This window comes from Lissotriton helveticus, chromosome 6 (genome assembly GCF_964261635.1).
Source record: "Lissotriton helveticus chromosome 6, aLisHel1.1, whole genome shotgun sequence".
Classification (NCBI taxonomy): domain Eukaryota; kingdom Metazoa; phylum Chordata; class Amphibia; order Caudata; family Salamandridae; genus Lissotriton; species Lissotriton helveticus.
Window position 1 is genome coordinate 1,417,171,659 of NC_136067.1, and position 15,407 is coordinate 1,417,187,065.

Genomic DNA, 15,407 nt, shown 5'->3' on the forward strand with positions numbered 1-15,407 from the left:
TCCAATTTAATCTTCTGCCCTGATCTTTCGTTTTTACCTCAACTACAACCTGCGGCGAATCAGTTTTATTTAATAAGGAAAATCCATTTATCAATTCAATCACCACCGGATTGTGGTCACTGAACGTGGAGTGAATAGCATTATAAAAAAAAAAAGTCTTAATACTCATTGTGTGTTTATTTATTTTGTTTTGGCATGGTATGCAATAAAAGGTGCACTGCTTATTTTAAAATGAAATTTGTTTTTGAATAACTCTTGAAGCCTTTGAAACATTTAAGGCTCTTCCTGTAGACAGAATAACCACACAGAACATCTATGAGACCTTCTATTGTTCATTGTAACATATTTGTTCAATTACCTCTGATGATATTATGTTAGAAGGGGCAAATCAATATTCATGAAGTGGGATAGTGTTAACATTATATCATGGTATATATGACATTTTATAACACTGTCCTGTGATTTGTCAAAGAACAGATAAATGTGTTCATCCGATGCTGACTGTACAAATCTTCATTGCTTATGATGTTGAAATTCATTATATAAGATCCCTGAATTTGGGAGTGCGTCAGCTCTGTTTAGTCTCTACTAGGAATGCTACCTGAATTTCCATTGTTTTGCTGCATATTTGGAACTTAGGCTATTTTTTCTGGTTTTTCTTCATCATAGCATTTATCTCTATTGTTAAATGCCTTTATGACAACTGAATCAAGTGTTATTTTTGTCTAGTGTTTTGTGTCTTAAATTGTAATACACCTTTATGGTTTGTTCCAAATTATTGATCTTAATCTTATGTTTTGAATCAGTCCTTTCTTCTTATTGGCTGCAGTTTTGCTATGCTACTTGAATCTTATCCTTTTTGACTCACTACAACATCTATTCTTGAAGTCAACACAGTTCCTGACCTCACAATCTGGGTGCAATATTATGTCGTTTATGTACTTGATAGCGGCACACCCACAGTTTTGGTGGACAAGGTGGGAGATTAGATAATACTGCACTCCTCAAAGTTCATGATTTAGATTATTTGCCATATTTCAGTGATCCAGATGTATAAATTACTTAGCGAATGACTTTCAACATTAGTAGGGTTAAATGAATTGTGGGTGATTGTGGCATTCAGATGGCTTGTCGTGGGAATTGTAGTTTGAGAGTGCGGAGTCAAACCTGTCTACAGGTTACTGTGTTTTGTGAACCGCTACATAAACTTGGAGACAGGGAGCTTTCTGAACTATTTAGAACTTTTAGGGTGAATGTATTGTAATTAGTGGTGTTTGTGTTTGTTCATTCTGGGGCACAGGAGGGGTGCTCTACCGCTGGAGCAGAATGTGCCTTACTGTGAAATTGTGATTCACAACTGCCACGTACTGGTTTTGTTCTACTAATTTGCGAGGTTTATCTTCTTAGTTTCCTTGTTTTCCTCCTTGAGTAGGTTGAGTAGGCAAGATATATTGTCTGTTTTTGAGTATGTTGTAGTGGTGAAAGGTCTTGTGGCATAATAATTGGTCTCTCATGAATTGAGTTGCTCTGCAATTGTTTTGTTGACGCTTAGAGTTGAGCAGAGATTGGTCAGATGTCACCACAAGTTGCTCTGTAATTGGTTAATTACTTCTGTATAGCATGCTGTAATTAGTTGTACTTTGCCATAGCTGTGCTGTGATTGGCTGGTTGTCATTTTTTGTTTGTGTGTGGTTTATGAATAGTTTGATTAGGAAAATGGATACTGGAATTAGAAAGCCTAAAGGTGGTAAGGTTGTTCCTAATATGGAAAGACAAAAAATTCCTCCTGGAGACTCTCCTGCCTTTCAAATGATGACGGACATTGGATTTCATACATGTGTGTGGTTAAAAGAATTGCATGAGTTTACATGTGGTGAGCAAACCATGCCATTTCCTTTTGTGGGTACTTTCAGAATTAGAAAGCTTGATAACGTTAGGTGTGTAATGTGTGAGACGAATACACACCCTAGACCTATACAATTCAAAACACTAAATTAATGGTATTGATTGCATTTGGAATCAAAAGGAAGAGATTGAAGGAGCATGCTAGAAACACTTGGAGCCATTGGTTAGACTCTAAGTGAGGTATGGAGAAAGGCATGGAGAGAAAATGCAATGCAAGGTGTGGGTGTATTTTATATAATAACTGGTGAGATCAACAAGAAGAAAACTGAAAATAAATCTGATGATTCTTATGCAGAAAAGCAAAATAGAGATAAAGAAAGTGATTCCAAAGAGTATAATTTCTTACATGGCCTGTTAGATGCCAGGTCTCGTTTGTATACTGAATATAGTGAGACACCAAGAACGCCAGCACACAGTTTTGGTGCAGGAGAGTGAGTTATGGGTACACATGCAAAAACATTTTTGACTGGCCTTCTTGAGAGTGCATAGGCAGTTTTACCTGGTCCTAGTGAAATTACAACTACGGTTGACATGGTAGTCCCTGTTATTGAAGCTGTTGCTGCTACTTCTCTTGAGGGAAGAAAAATTAAGACTGCTAATCTGAAAATTGAAATTGGAGAAATGCTACGGTGTACACATGATACAGAAAGTTACTTGTATACAACTCAGATGAGTTACCTCGACATCACAAAAGAGCTCCCTTGTGATTCAAGGTTGAGCCCACCCAGATACAGTTAGTATCCGGTGAGGACTTCATGATGAAGCATGCCACTGGAATATCCAGTGAGAGAGAGTCCTTTTTTTAAAGCATAAAACCTCCTAAGGGTATGTGTGAATGTGAGTGAATCATAGATACCATAGTGAGTTCTCTGTTGAAACTGTAACCATCAAATCAAAAGAGCAAGAACAGGATAAAAAACAGAGCTGACACAGTCCCTTATGGATAATATGAGCTTTGTTTTTATTAAATACAGTACAAGCATCATTAATTAAACTTACAGAATTTCAGGAGGAAATACCAGAGGATGAAAAGAGAAGATGGGAACTAGCAGATTGTAAAAGGGATTACAATTGCTTGTGTGTAACTTCAGATCATCTACATGTTCTACCAGATTCAGTGATGTTAAGTACAGCCAGGTTGATACCTGATGTTGTTTTATCTACCTGTTGTGATTCGCTCCCTTTTTCTCCCTTGCTAGGTAGATGCAGCTCAACGCAGGTATAGTTACAGGGAATTCTTTCACCTGTCATTGTTTTTCACTAGATTGCACTTTTTACATTTGCACTAGTGAGAACGCTTGTACGTAGACAGTCAACACTTTAAGATATATGCTTAACTTTCATTTCTGGTCCTGAAGAATCGCTATTTAATAGACATAAGCAAGAAACATGTCTACCGAGTAATAGCACAAACTGGAACGGAATTCGCTACTGGAAGCATTATATTCCAGCGAGTACCTTTCAGGCATATTTTAATTAAAGCAGGGGACCCGCAGAATAAAATTCTTTCATGGCACCCCTAGCTTTATTTTAACTCACACTTACACGTCTACGCTAGCCTGGCCCCACACCCGCACTTCATCTAAACGGCAGTTGGATAAAAGATCTCCGCTAAAGAGCCCCTCTTTGAGGTGTCGCCCGTTGGGTATTCCACCGCCGACCCAACGAGGAGCAGCCCAGATGATGAAGCATGACACCTGAAAAAGAGTGTGTGAGTGCATTACATCCAACAAAATGGATGCCCAACAGTAGGACTCTCTGAGACCTGACAACATCCTACACACTACGGTGACACGTACCTTCCTTAACACTTAGGAACAGCCCAGCAAACCTTGTATCCACAGAATGAGTGTGGCCAAACTATTGTTAAGATAATTAATTCCCAGGTTGTCATGTCTGCTTCTATTGAGACAGACAGAAGACCACACTTCAAGAATAACATTTTCAAATTATTATATACAGCTTTGCAAATTGAACAAAAGTTCTACTTCAGTTACCAACCCGAAGCATCTGGCCTTGTCAAGAGAATGAACGAAACCATTAAATCCAAATTAGCAGAAAATATGAGACTTCACAACCTAAAAGTGGCCTGACACACTTCCACTTGGACTGATGAGCATAATGGGCACTGCAGAGAAAAAGACAGGTCTCTGGCTACTTGAAGTGCTTAAGGAAAGAGCTATGAGAATTATGTGTATCCCTTCAGCAACATTTGTAGCAATAAGTGATGACATTGTGTAGGACTACTATGAAGGCCTAGCTGATGTTGGGAATTCTGTCTCTCATCATGTGAATTTGGCAACCCCATAAGCAAAAGAAGTCCAGTGGCTTGCACTACAAAATGATGATTGGGTGCTAATAAAGAAAACTATTTACAAGAATTGTCTTGAACATGGTTGGAAAGAGCCACATTAGTCACATTGTGACTCACACTACTCTGGAGTGTGCTGGAATTCGACGGTGGATCCATTAAGCTCACACAAATCGAGTGAAAAATGTGGAGGAAGAAGTGGTGACCACAACCACTGATTCAGTGTCAAGCTCGGGTTCGCTGCGTGGATGCAGAGGAGTAAAAGAAGAAGCTGTTGCAACTGGTTCAGCATATCCAGAGGGGGTGAAGAAAACAGAAATAAGAATTGGGAAGAATAAATGGTACAAGAGGAAATTGAGAATGAAGCTTCTGTAACTTTAGTTGATAAGAAGTTGAAGCTGTTAAGTCTCAAGAAACCTCAAAGGAACGTGATTCATAGTGAGCAAGGCTGTGAATGCAGGTGAAGGCACAAGCAAAGTTGTGAATGGAGAAGAGTCAGCCGAAGTCACAAGGGAAGGAGCAGATGGGAGTGTGCACCAAGGAGAGAAGTGGTAAGAGATTGCACTGGAAGACTAAGAGACCATAATTTATTCAAAAAGAACCCGAGACAATCAACATGGATTCTGGATGCAGTGAAAATGAATTGCCTGTAGCTAAAAACTGAAAAGGGAGAGAATGCCAAACAGAAAGTGGAGATCTCCTGAGTGGACCTATTTATCATCAGTTTCTGCGGTGAACAGCTTTTATGACGCGGCTGTTACACCGCCGTGCCGTTACAACGCGGTATTTTCAACGCAAGTCGTTACCACGACTTGCGCTAGAGGGCGCTGCAGTACAAGGAATTTTTTAATTTACTATCCAACACCTTCCCTACTGTACGTAGGCTGATGTTGGAATAGTAAATTAAAAAATTCCTAAGTCCGCACCCCCTCCAACGCAAGTCGTGGTAACGACTTGCGTTGAAAAAACCACGTTGTAACGGCACGCATTGTAAAAGTACGCGTCGTAATGCCGTACATCCGTTTCTGCATATGAAGACTCAGATATGGAAGTCTATGTTTCAACAAGTTGCTGTCTGTTCAACTTTGAAGATGAAATAGAAGAACCACCTTGAACACAGGAAAGACTTTCGATGAATTTTTTGCTGGTATTGATATTAATAATGTGTGTTTGCCTGTTGATGTGTTTAATATCTCCAGTTGGATACATTTCAACTACTCAAGTTGAATTAACCACCATACATAATGATTTAGCACATATGAAGTTAACACATAGGTATAGAAATTATAAGGACAATGTCTACTCAAATTTTGAAAGTCTGGAACTGTTTTGCCTGTATGCTTTTACCTTCAACCCTGAAAAAGGATAGCACATATTCACAATTTCCTATGGTTTATCATGCAAAGTTTTTATTCATATATTCTACAGTATAGAGTTTCTATTGCTGTATCTTTTGGACTTCAAGGATGCAACTGAAAACCTGCCTGCATTTTAAGACTCTGGAAATTGTGTAACTTTTTCAAAACACTTGATTATCATTGCACAATTTAAATTGATTATTAATATGACTAATGCTTAGCTTGTTTGTGCATTGAATGAAAAGGGACATGAGCTCATTAGGAAGTATAATGAAAGAAAGGTGAAAATTCTGAGAAATAGGGAAGGTGAAATTGAAATTAAGACACAGATTGAGATTGAAGAGAAATGTTTTAATTTTATCGTGAATCCAAGACTGAGAATGTAATATGAGTGAAAATGATTCTTGTGTGTGGTGTGACAAAAGTCTCTAGGTATTAGTTCAGTAGAATTTGTTATAGAAAGGGAGTGTAAAATGAATTGAGTTGTTGATGATGTGTTTTTAATGGTAGAGGAAGCAATATTCAGAGGAATATGTTATGACTGAGGTAGGACTGCTTATTTTAACCTGCACTGTAATTGGGTAGGGATTTACCAAGTGAATGAAATGAATGCTACTTTAAGTTTGAAAAGATTGAAGTGTGGAATAGCTCAAATTGTGTTGAACGTGTCAAAAGCTATGATTCTGTCTACAAGTGTGTCTTTGAATGATGTGTATTTTATGAGATTGTCAATTTTTGTAGATTGCCTTGCTTTTAACAGTGCTGGAGCAATAACTATGATAATTAAAGAGTTGATAGTTTTGATTATGCAAAACCCCATTGCATTAGATAAGACACTTGCGAAGGAGGGGGGAGTCTGACTTGTGTTGAAGGTATGACAGTGCTGCACCTTCATAACTGATAACAGTTACCCCCTTTAACACTTTTACAACAAAAGTTACAGAGTCTTTTTGGCAATTTATTTCCTATTTTCTATGATTGCTATATTGAACTGAGCTATATTTTTGCCTTCTGTTCAGTGTCCTATTATTTTAATATACCTTCTTGATTTCTTCAAAATTATTGTTATTAAACTCCCTTTTTGACTCAATTATTTCTTCCTATTGACAGTATTTTGCTATACTGATTGAATCTTATCATTAGGGACTCTTTTCCTCATCTATTCTTGAGGTTGACAGCATTCTTGACCCCGCAATCTGGATGTACTATTACGTAGATTATCTACGGGATAGTATCAGAGCGCACACACATCCAATATCCTTTGGCCACACACAAACACAGATTCTCTGTGATAGTTCTGCTCTTCATGATTTCCTTCATATAATGTTTCACTGCATGCCAGCTGATCACTGGTAGAACATGTAGAGATGGATGTGACTTGGAGTACTTAGTTACCACATGAGAGCTGCTATCTTTTCTCTGTCAATAGGTACTAGAAATGTTACAATTACAAAAAGTGATGGGTCAAATGCTTGCAAAGATTTTGTATGGCAATCGTTCAACTGTATTCTGGTTCATTATTTTTTTCACCCATTGTGCCACTCCAGATATACAATTAACTTATGCAAATAAGTCTCTGTCCTGCTTCAAAAAAATAGTTCAGCTCGAACAGGCCGTTTCTGAATTGAAACAGAAGCAACCCCAGATCGGTTTCCGCCTTGTGGACCATCATCATTGAGGTGTAGCTGGGAGTTTTAATGTCAGAGTTGAGACAGGAAGTACTGCATCTTAGTACGTACTATGAGCTGGTTGTTGTAGGTGTTATTGCAATTGGTGATTATCAGCATATTTGTTCACAACACAGATCCCATATACATTCAACATATCTGCATTTAGAGTATCACTTTCATATGAAAAACAAAGAACCTGAAGTGTTTTGTGAAAAGGGAAGAGAGCTTGTTGATGTATTACAAGGAATAAAATACTCTTTGAAGTATGTAGCAAAATGAAGTTACTAGTCGTCTTTGAAGTTCTCAACCTTATTAAGCAGCTAGGCTTTAGATCTCCTTTTTCAAAATATTCGTGGGACTAATCAGGACCTTGCAATATTAATAAATTAAATGGATGGTGGTTCTCTATCAAAAATTCAAACTATAGCCAATTTCATAGCATAGGCCAATACCGTCATTTCCTCTTTTCTATTTCCTTTGCTTTCGGAGGCTTTCCTAAACTTTCTCCAGCTATAGTTAGACGTTATTGCTCTTCCTGAAGCATAAAATAAATATTATTTTACAGTGTTAGTTTCTGTTCACTAGTGCGGGTGGGTTTTGCATTTTTTTGTTATGTTCATTTGTATTTGATGTCTGAAAGCTATATCATATAATAGACAAAGTAATACATTTCTTCTCAAATCTGCATTCTTTGAATACTGCAGAAAAGTTAATCATCTCATCACTGGAGAACATTTCATCCCTCTCCATCTCTCAAATAACCGATGATATTGATTTATATGCAAACTAAACTTCTATTCGTATGGAATATTAAATAATAATAACTGAAAATAGCACGAGAACCTCTTCCTCAGAGGTGCCCATTACTGTCAGCAGTGTGAAAGGTAAGTCAGCTCTTAGAGGGAGAGCAAGGAATTAATTTCATTTCAATATACACATTTGCAACATTAATATTAACTTTATATTTTACATAGCTCTTGGCACCACATTTGCTGTGTTCCTAGCTTTGGGAAACATATGTATTTTTTATTAGTAATTGAAATCAACCTAAGACGGATGCAGCCTTGATTCAAAACTTAGGAGTTTCAAATTTACAAGCTGCATGTTAAACACAAATCATGGCTAGGAGCACTTAGTTCACTAAGGTATTTTACTGAGCTATGTTAATGTGACTCTTATTGGGAATTTTGCATTTTGCTTCAAGGGAGGGTGTTGCTTATTTCCTATCCACTCAGTATTCGTCCCCTCTTTCTGCATTTTTTATTTTATTTATGTACTTAATGCATTTTTATAAAGCGCTGGCTTTACCCAAAAGTGTCAGAGCGCTGTACAATAGAACCAGTTACTTTGCATGAGAGAAATTGTGCAAAATAGAACGTCACAAAAATCGACAGGAGAGGTAGAGTAAAACCATATAGGAATCAACGGAAGCGCATCTTGGAGCAGGATTGATAAGTCAACTTGCTTCAGGTGCTCATCCAGAGATCAACATGGCGTCGAGAAAAATATTCAGCGAGTAGCAATGATACAAGGCTTAAGGGGTGAGGCTCGGGAGTGGAATGGGGTAGTTCATCTGGCAAAAGTGGGCATCACAAGTGCCCCCATTCTTGGACTATTAGATGCTATTGCTCCATGAAAAAGGCAGATACTATATACACTGCTTCCTAGCATAGGTGATGAAGGAAAAATTAATTAAGGAGACCCGTGCAGATTACATACTAAGGAGTAGATTTTCAAACATTTTGTGCTGCGTTAACGTCACAAAAGTGACGCTAACCAGCACAAAATGTTTTTGGGGAATTTACTTTCACTTTGTGCTGGAAGGTACTCTAAAAGCAGTGCTAAGCACTACTTTGTACTACTTAGTGCCAAAGGGGCATTACATAGGTGGGACATGGGCGTTCCCATGCAATCACCCATGCCTTTTGACTCTAAACCCTATCTACAAACATTTGTAAACAGTGTTTAGTGCCAAAACTTAACGTCACTTCAAAAGAGACGCTAACAAATGTTTTTATTTCTACTTTCTTTTCTGACTTTGCATGTGTGTTGCACTATACAGCACACATACAAAGTGGGAACAGCTTTAAAACTTGTATAGGCATGGTACCCATCCTGCTCAAAACTTATGCCAGACTTACTCACACACCCTAGCGCTATGGCGCTATGGTGTGTCCGTGGCACTCAGCAGCTGAAATTAGGGCTGGCGCTAGGGAGAGGGGAGGGGAGAGTCAAATCTCTGAATATATGTAGCTCTCCTGCTCCCTCACTGTCACACAACACAGCTCAGGCACCTTGGGTGATCCACTGCATTGCGTGTACTATTTGAAAATCTGCCCCATAAAGTATAATCCTAGTCTGCACTATTGGGAGATCATGGAGCAGAACATGATTGTGCACCAGATTACACAAATGAATAAACTCTCTCCAGCATAAGTATGAATTTAGAGAGTTTATGCACGCACTGAGAAGAGCAAAGGAGTGAAAGACTGAGCAGCAGTTCTCAAAATGATGCCTCAGGGGAGAACCAAATAATTGCCACTCTGTGGAAGATGCACAATTACGGCACCTCCTGAGAGCATCTGTTACTTGAAACCACATCAGCAGTATGCACAGCAAAAAGAGTTTCTTCTGCAAATTAAGGAACACGCCCAGGACATAACGCAGGTGCACATTATGCACCTGCGCTGCACATATAACATGCTGGTACTGGTGGCTTTGTGAACTAATGCATCCACCGCAGGGACCTGTGTTCGACCTCATGGTCACAGGTTCAAATCCCGGCTTGCCCACTCAGCCTTTCATCCATCTGAGGTAAATAAAATGTGTACCATTGAGTTGGGTAACAATAAACATCTGTTATTCTGCGCAAGATACCCCGTTAGGGGTGAACGTGTGCTTTACAAATACACATGCTATGTTATGTTATTACAGAAGGGGCCACACAAGCATCTGAGATCCCGCCTGGAAAATGGAAGCACCATCCTGGTGTAAAAAGTGGGTGCAAATTCCAGGTTTGTAATCTGACCCTTTGATGGATGCATAAGAGGCAATACCACTACACAAACAGGAGTACCTCTGGAGACCAAATGTGGGAACAGTGAGATGGGCAGACAGGGCTGGTGGTCATACCCACTTCTGATATTTTAAGAGCTCTAAACAACAGGTATTACTATTCACAATTTACTGGTACTCAATTTATCAACCTTTTAGAGAATGTAAGGCTGAGTAAGTCTTGTAGGGATTCAATGTCACGACTTGCTGATAGTCGCCTTTTTTAATGAGCAAATCTTCAACTTGCTTCCCTTTGGAGCACGTTGGAGCCTCTCTAGCATCAGCCATGTAGTTTCATGAGGGTAACCCCGGTAACAAGGAGAGATGCAGATGAAGTCTGGGGAATAAAAAAATATATTATGTGATCTGCAACTTTGCCATCTTCCTAGCCTAGATTTGTTTTTAACCAATCATCTGACAGGGCAGCCTCAGTCAAACTTCTGCTCCATTAGCATGCAGTGTAGCACACATTTGCCTAATTACAAAGTGTAAACAATATTACATTCAGCATTACCTGCTAAAGGAAATCCCTCTGAATTGAGGAGCGAATACTAAGCCCTCTTTTGAGGTATTCTTCTGAGATGGTGAACCCTGCAGTGAAATTAACTCTACCATAATATCCCTAGTCAGAGGTAATTCTTTTATTTTATTTTATTTTTCTATTAAGCCATAAATGCAACAGATATCATATACATGTCCTTACATTAGAAGGGTAGACACAACAGCAAGAAAAATAGAATAGCTAATTAAGTAAACAAAGAAGATACGAAAATTAAAGAAAAAGAAAAAACAACATTCTTATAACTTTGAAGCCAAAAATAAAAGACAAAAAAGAAAAAATGAAACACCGTCATGGGTAATAAACACCTTGTTGCTCCCTTAACTGGTCAGTCCAAATCCGAATAAATTTCAGCCAAGAACGTGGTCCCTTAGTTTTAGCCAAAGCAAGTTCCATTTCATAACCCATAATTCATTAACACTGGGACTTTTAACATCCACCCAGGCTCTAGCAATACATAAATGGGCACAAACAATAACAATAGTTGCCAGGAGATTCCAGTTCCTAACAGCCCCACTTCTGATCCCGAGAAAAACTTATTTTGCAGTAAGCTGATAATTAGGGCCCATGATTGGGCTGAGAATACTGGTGACCCCCTTCCAGAATTCGTCGGGCTTTGGACAATCAATAAGCATATGCCTTAAGTCTGCCGCATATAACCAGCATTATGAATTTTACATGTTGCCAGAAACCAACTTAGATATAACCGCTGGAGCATAGTACCACATATACACAGCCTGATGATGTTGCAACTTTAAGTTGACTGATGTTACCCCTTGATCTAGTAATTCCATACTCTCCCAGATGTCCTCAGTGGCTATTTCTACCTGTAAGGCTTGGCTAAATTTAGCCACAATTTGCCGGCTGTCGTCGCTAACCAGAGCCAAACATTTTTGATAGACTAAGCCAATAACATCCTGACCAGTGTATGTATATATTAGGCCAGTATTTCCGAAAATTTTGGCAGTGTTAATAACTTCTTGCCTTCTAAAAAATAATCCCTGACCTGCAGGTATTTGAAGAATGTATTTTGCGAGAGGCCAAATTCATCCTTAAGTGCAATAAAAGAACAACACACCTGCCGTCATAAAATAGGCCGAGTCGGGTAATGCCCTTTGAATGCCAGTCTTTACCAGTACAATCCTGGAATATGTTGGGCATCGCTGGATTGCCCCATAGTATGGTGTGTTGATGCTGTGCCGGGAAAGCGTATTGTTTACATATGTCGAGCCAAATCCGATTTATGTCTATAACTACCTTAAACTTTACCCACTTGAAATAATTTGAGTCAGCGGTTTTATATAACATAAACCCCACTATTGGGCCACAAGCAAGCTGATACGGTAGCAGTCTTGGGCCGGCTTCCAGTCGCAAAGCAGATCACGGAGCCGACCAGCAAAAGAAGCCCAAACATAAAGCTGAAAATCTTCGAGCTGAAAACCACCCTGTGCATATTTTAGTCTCATACACTTGAGAGCCCAACAGGCATGCTTTTTACACACATATGAAACTGCCTATAACACTATTCGATTTCTTAAAGAAAGACGGGGGTACACGTAGTGTTATAGAGCAAAACAAATATAAGAAGTTAGGGAGGATATTCATTCTTATAATGTTACATCTCCCATAAATACTTAATGGTAGTCGATGCCAACTGCGCAATTTGGCTGCTACAGTTTTCAAAAGTGAATCGCAATGTAATGCAATAATGTCATTAACCTGACTACAGATGCTTACTCCGAGGTAAGTTGCACACCAGGTAACCCCCAATGTTGTAAGATGAACATCAGATCGAAAATTGACAATTGTCTGAGTCTTAGTGAGTGGGATTTAGCTTATAACCTGAAAAGGAGCCAAATAACTCAGCCTCTTGCATAATGTGTGTAATGGCGTCGGCCAGGTTAGTGGAGTAGACCGCAATATCATCCACATATCCTGTAACCTTGAGTTCAATACCATTTAAGACTAACGGGGTAAATCCTTCTGTTAAGCAGTAAATGCCTTATGCATGGCTCGATATAGAGAGCAAATAACAAAGGTTACAGGGGGCATCCCTGTTGCGTCCCGCGTTGTACATCAAAGTTAGCAGATGTCAAGCCATTCACTTTGGTTCTAGCAACCGGCTTCTTGTACAGCTTCTGTACCGCAGAGATGAACCTGGGGCCAAAACCGAGTGACTGCATGGTAAGACATAAAGCCTCCCAGGCCACTCTATCGATCGCCTTTTCTGCATCAAGCATAATCATGCCCATTTGCACATTAAGTTTACTCGAAACATCGAAAGCCACAATAGCAGTGTCTATGTGGGCCATTGTATCTCGTCCAGGAACAAAGCAGTGTTGCTGTGCCGATACCAGTGTGTGAATGAAGGGAGCTAACTGGGAGGACAGAATTTTAGAAAAGAGTTTGCCATGCGCATTGATAGGTGATATTGGACAATAAGAGCTTCTATCATCAGGTGGTTTACCTTTTATAGGGAAGACCACTATATTAGTTATTCTCCATGAGTCAGGCTCATTACCCCATTAAAAAAACCTGAGCTAAGCTGCAGATGGACTGAAGCCAATAGATCCTGAAAAACCTTATAAAATCTAAGTTGGATGGCATAATTGCCAACCGCCTTGCCCGACGGTAGGGACTTAACACCTTGACCGCAGCGGCAATTCTGCTGCGGTGCGGGGCATTCCATTGAGTGGGAGGGGTCGCGTCGGCCAACGGACGTGCACAGCACTACGGAGGTAGTGCTCGCGATGGCCGTTGGCTGACGGGCACAACGAAAGGGTTAATAGCTTCCTCCACCTCAGCCATAAATATACCTTTTTGCAAATCATCATCGTCGAGACAATCCAATCGGGGCAAATGACTCGCCTGCAGATATTCAAGGTAAGTGTGTTGAGATAATGAGGAAGCAGCTGTATACAAGTCAGCATAATACAGCCTAAATTGCTCCGTTATGTCCGTTGGCTGAGTAAATGACTTTGGTCAGCAATCTGTAGGGCTAGCACCCTTCCCACCCTCTCTCCGTATTCATATTGAGCAGTTTTATGTTTATGATATTTAGAAGCAATCTAGTCAGAGGTAATTCTAAAAGTAAATTGTACACTTCAGGAGAATCCTGCAGCAGAAGATTAGGCACTGCCTCCAGGAATCAGAGGATTTTTTTTCGTTATCACCGAACTCTAAATCAGCCCTAATTTCGGCGCTGATATCTTATGCAGTCAAATCTCTTTATTCTGTTCAACCTGTTTTCTAGAAACACCGTTCTAGTCAGTGGACAGCATGCTTCTGCAGTCTTCCACCTTAGGCAAAGCAAACTGTTTATTGATGTTATGCCTCAAGCTTTTAGAATACCTCAGCCAGTCTAACACGAGGCTCATAACACTTGTAATCTATGAAAAAAGAAAAAAATGACAACATCAATAGGTGTTCTCTTGGCAAACGTGTCTTTTAAAAACATTTTTAAAGCATAGTCAATAAACTTAAAGTAAAAGCCACAAATAATAAAAAAAATGCTTCCATTTAAAAGCGGAATGCATCTATTTACAAGAAAAATAAAAAGTGACTCATCTAAAAAAATACGTTTTAAAAGACATATAAAGAAAGCAGAAATTGGCCTACCAGCCCTGGCATTGAAGTGGACTATTTTTGGTGGATGCGCATATGTGCAGGAACAAAATGCAACTCGTAGTGTAAACAGCAGATGGCTGAAGCGGGCTGACCTACTGCCACATGCAGTGTAATAAGCTAAATCCAATGTCACTTGAGCAGACCAGTGAAAGAAAACTGAAAATTCTTCTTTTTACATCTGTTAACACATTTTTAATACTATTTTTAAAAAAAGCACGAGGCTGGCGAGACAGCTAATGATGTCTCTGGGCCAGATATAAAAACGAGTTGAAGGTTTTTAAACAAAAAATAAATATTTTGGTTTCACACCTGAAATTCATGGCGCCGTTTCTATACATTTTGTAATGCCCAGCACAAGTCAGCATTCTAGTGCTGAGCCTGTAACTACACTGAACACCCACCCACCACTGATGTCACAAGTCATGTGACACAGTACCAATAAAAGAGGCCGAGCGCACGTGCTCTGGGCCAGTTGCACCGAGCAAGCAGTGTGTCCTGCGTCCAGTCATTTACCCAGCATGAGGGCCTTAGGCCCGACCCTACAATGGCGACGAGGGTAGCTGTGTCCACGCGTGCCACAGCTCTAAACTTCATCGAGGGAAAGGGGAAGAGAATGCTGCTCGCCTGAGAGCACCCCCTGCAAAGACTCGAGCGCCGAGAGGCCCGTGGGGCGTGTGTCGAGCCCCGGGCCGAGAGAAGAAGGAGGAGGTGACCGGGAGCTCACCCCGCACCTCTCCAGCCTGCCGTGGTCCGCCCTGCCGTGGCGGAGCCCCGAAAAGACAAGCGGAGCCATCGCGGTGCCCACCCGCTGAAGAACAGGCCCGTCGGCCGAAGGTGAGCCCAGACTGTACACCACCAAAAGCGGAGCCCACCCGCGATGATCTCAAGAGCGATAATGGCGGCCGCCTGCTAGCGCCGCCCAG

The 15,407-nt window shown here is 40.2% G+C and overlaps 1 protein-coding gene across 1 annotated transcript in view; it reads left to right on the forward strand.

Annotated features, from left to right (window-relative positions):
* The window catches only part of GRM1 (glutamate metabotropic receptor 1), a 2,398,293-nt gene that overhangs the window by 1,550,952 nt on the left and 831,934 nt on the right, over positions 1-15,407 (forward strand). The gene's annotated exons all lie outside the window — the stretch shown is intronic.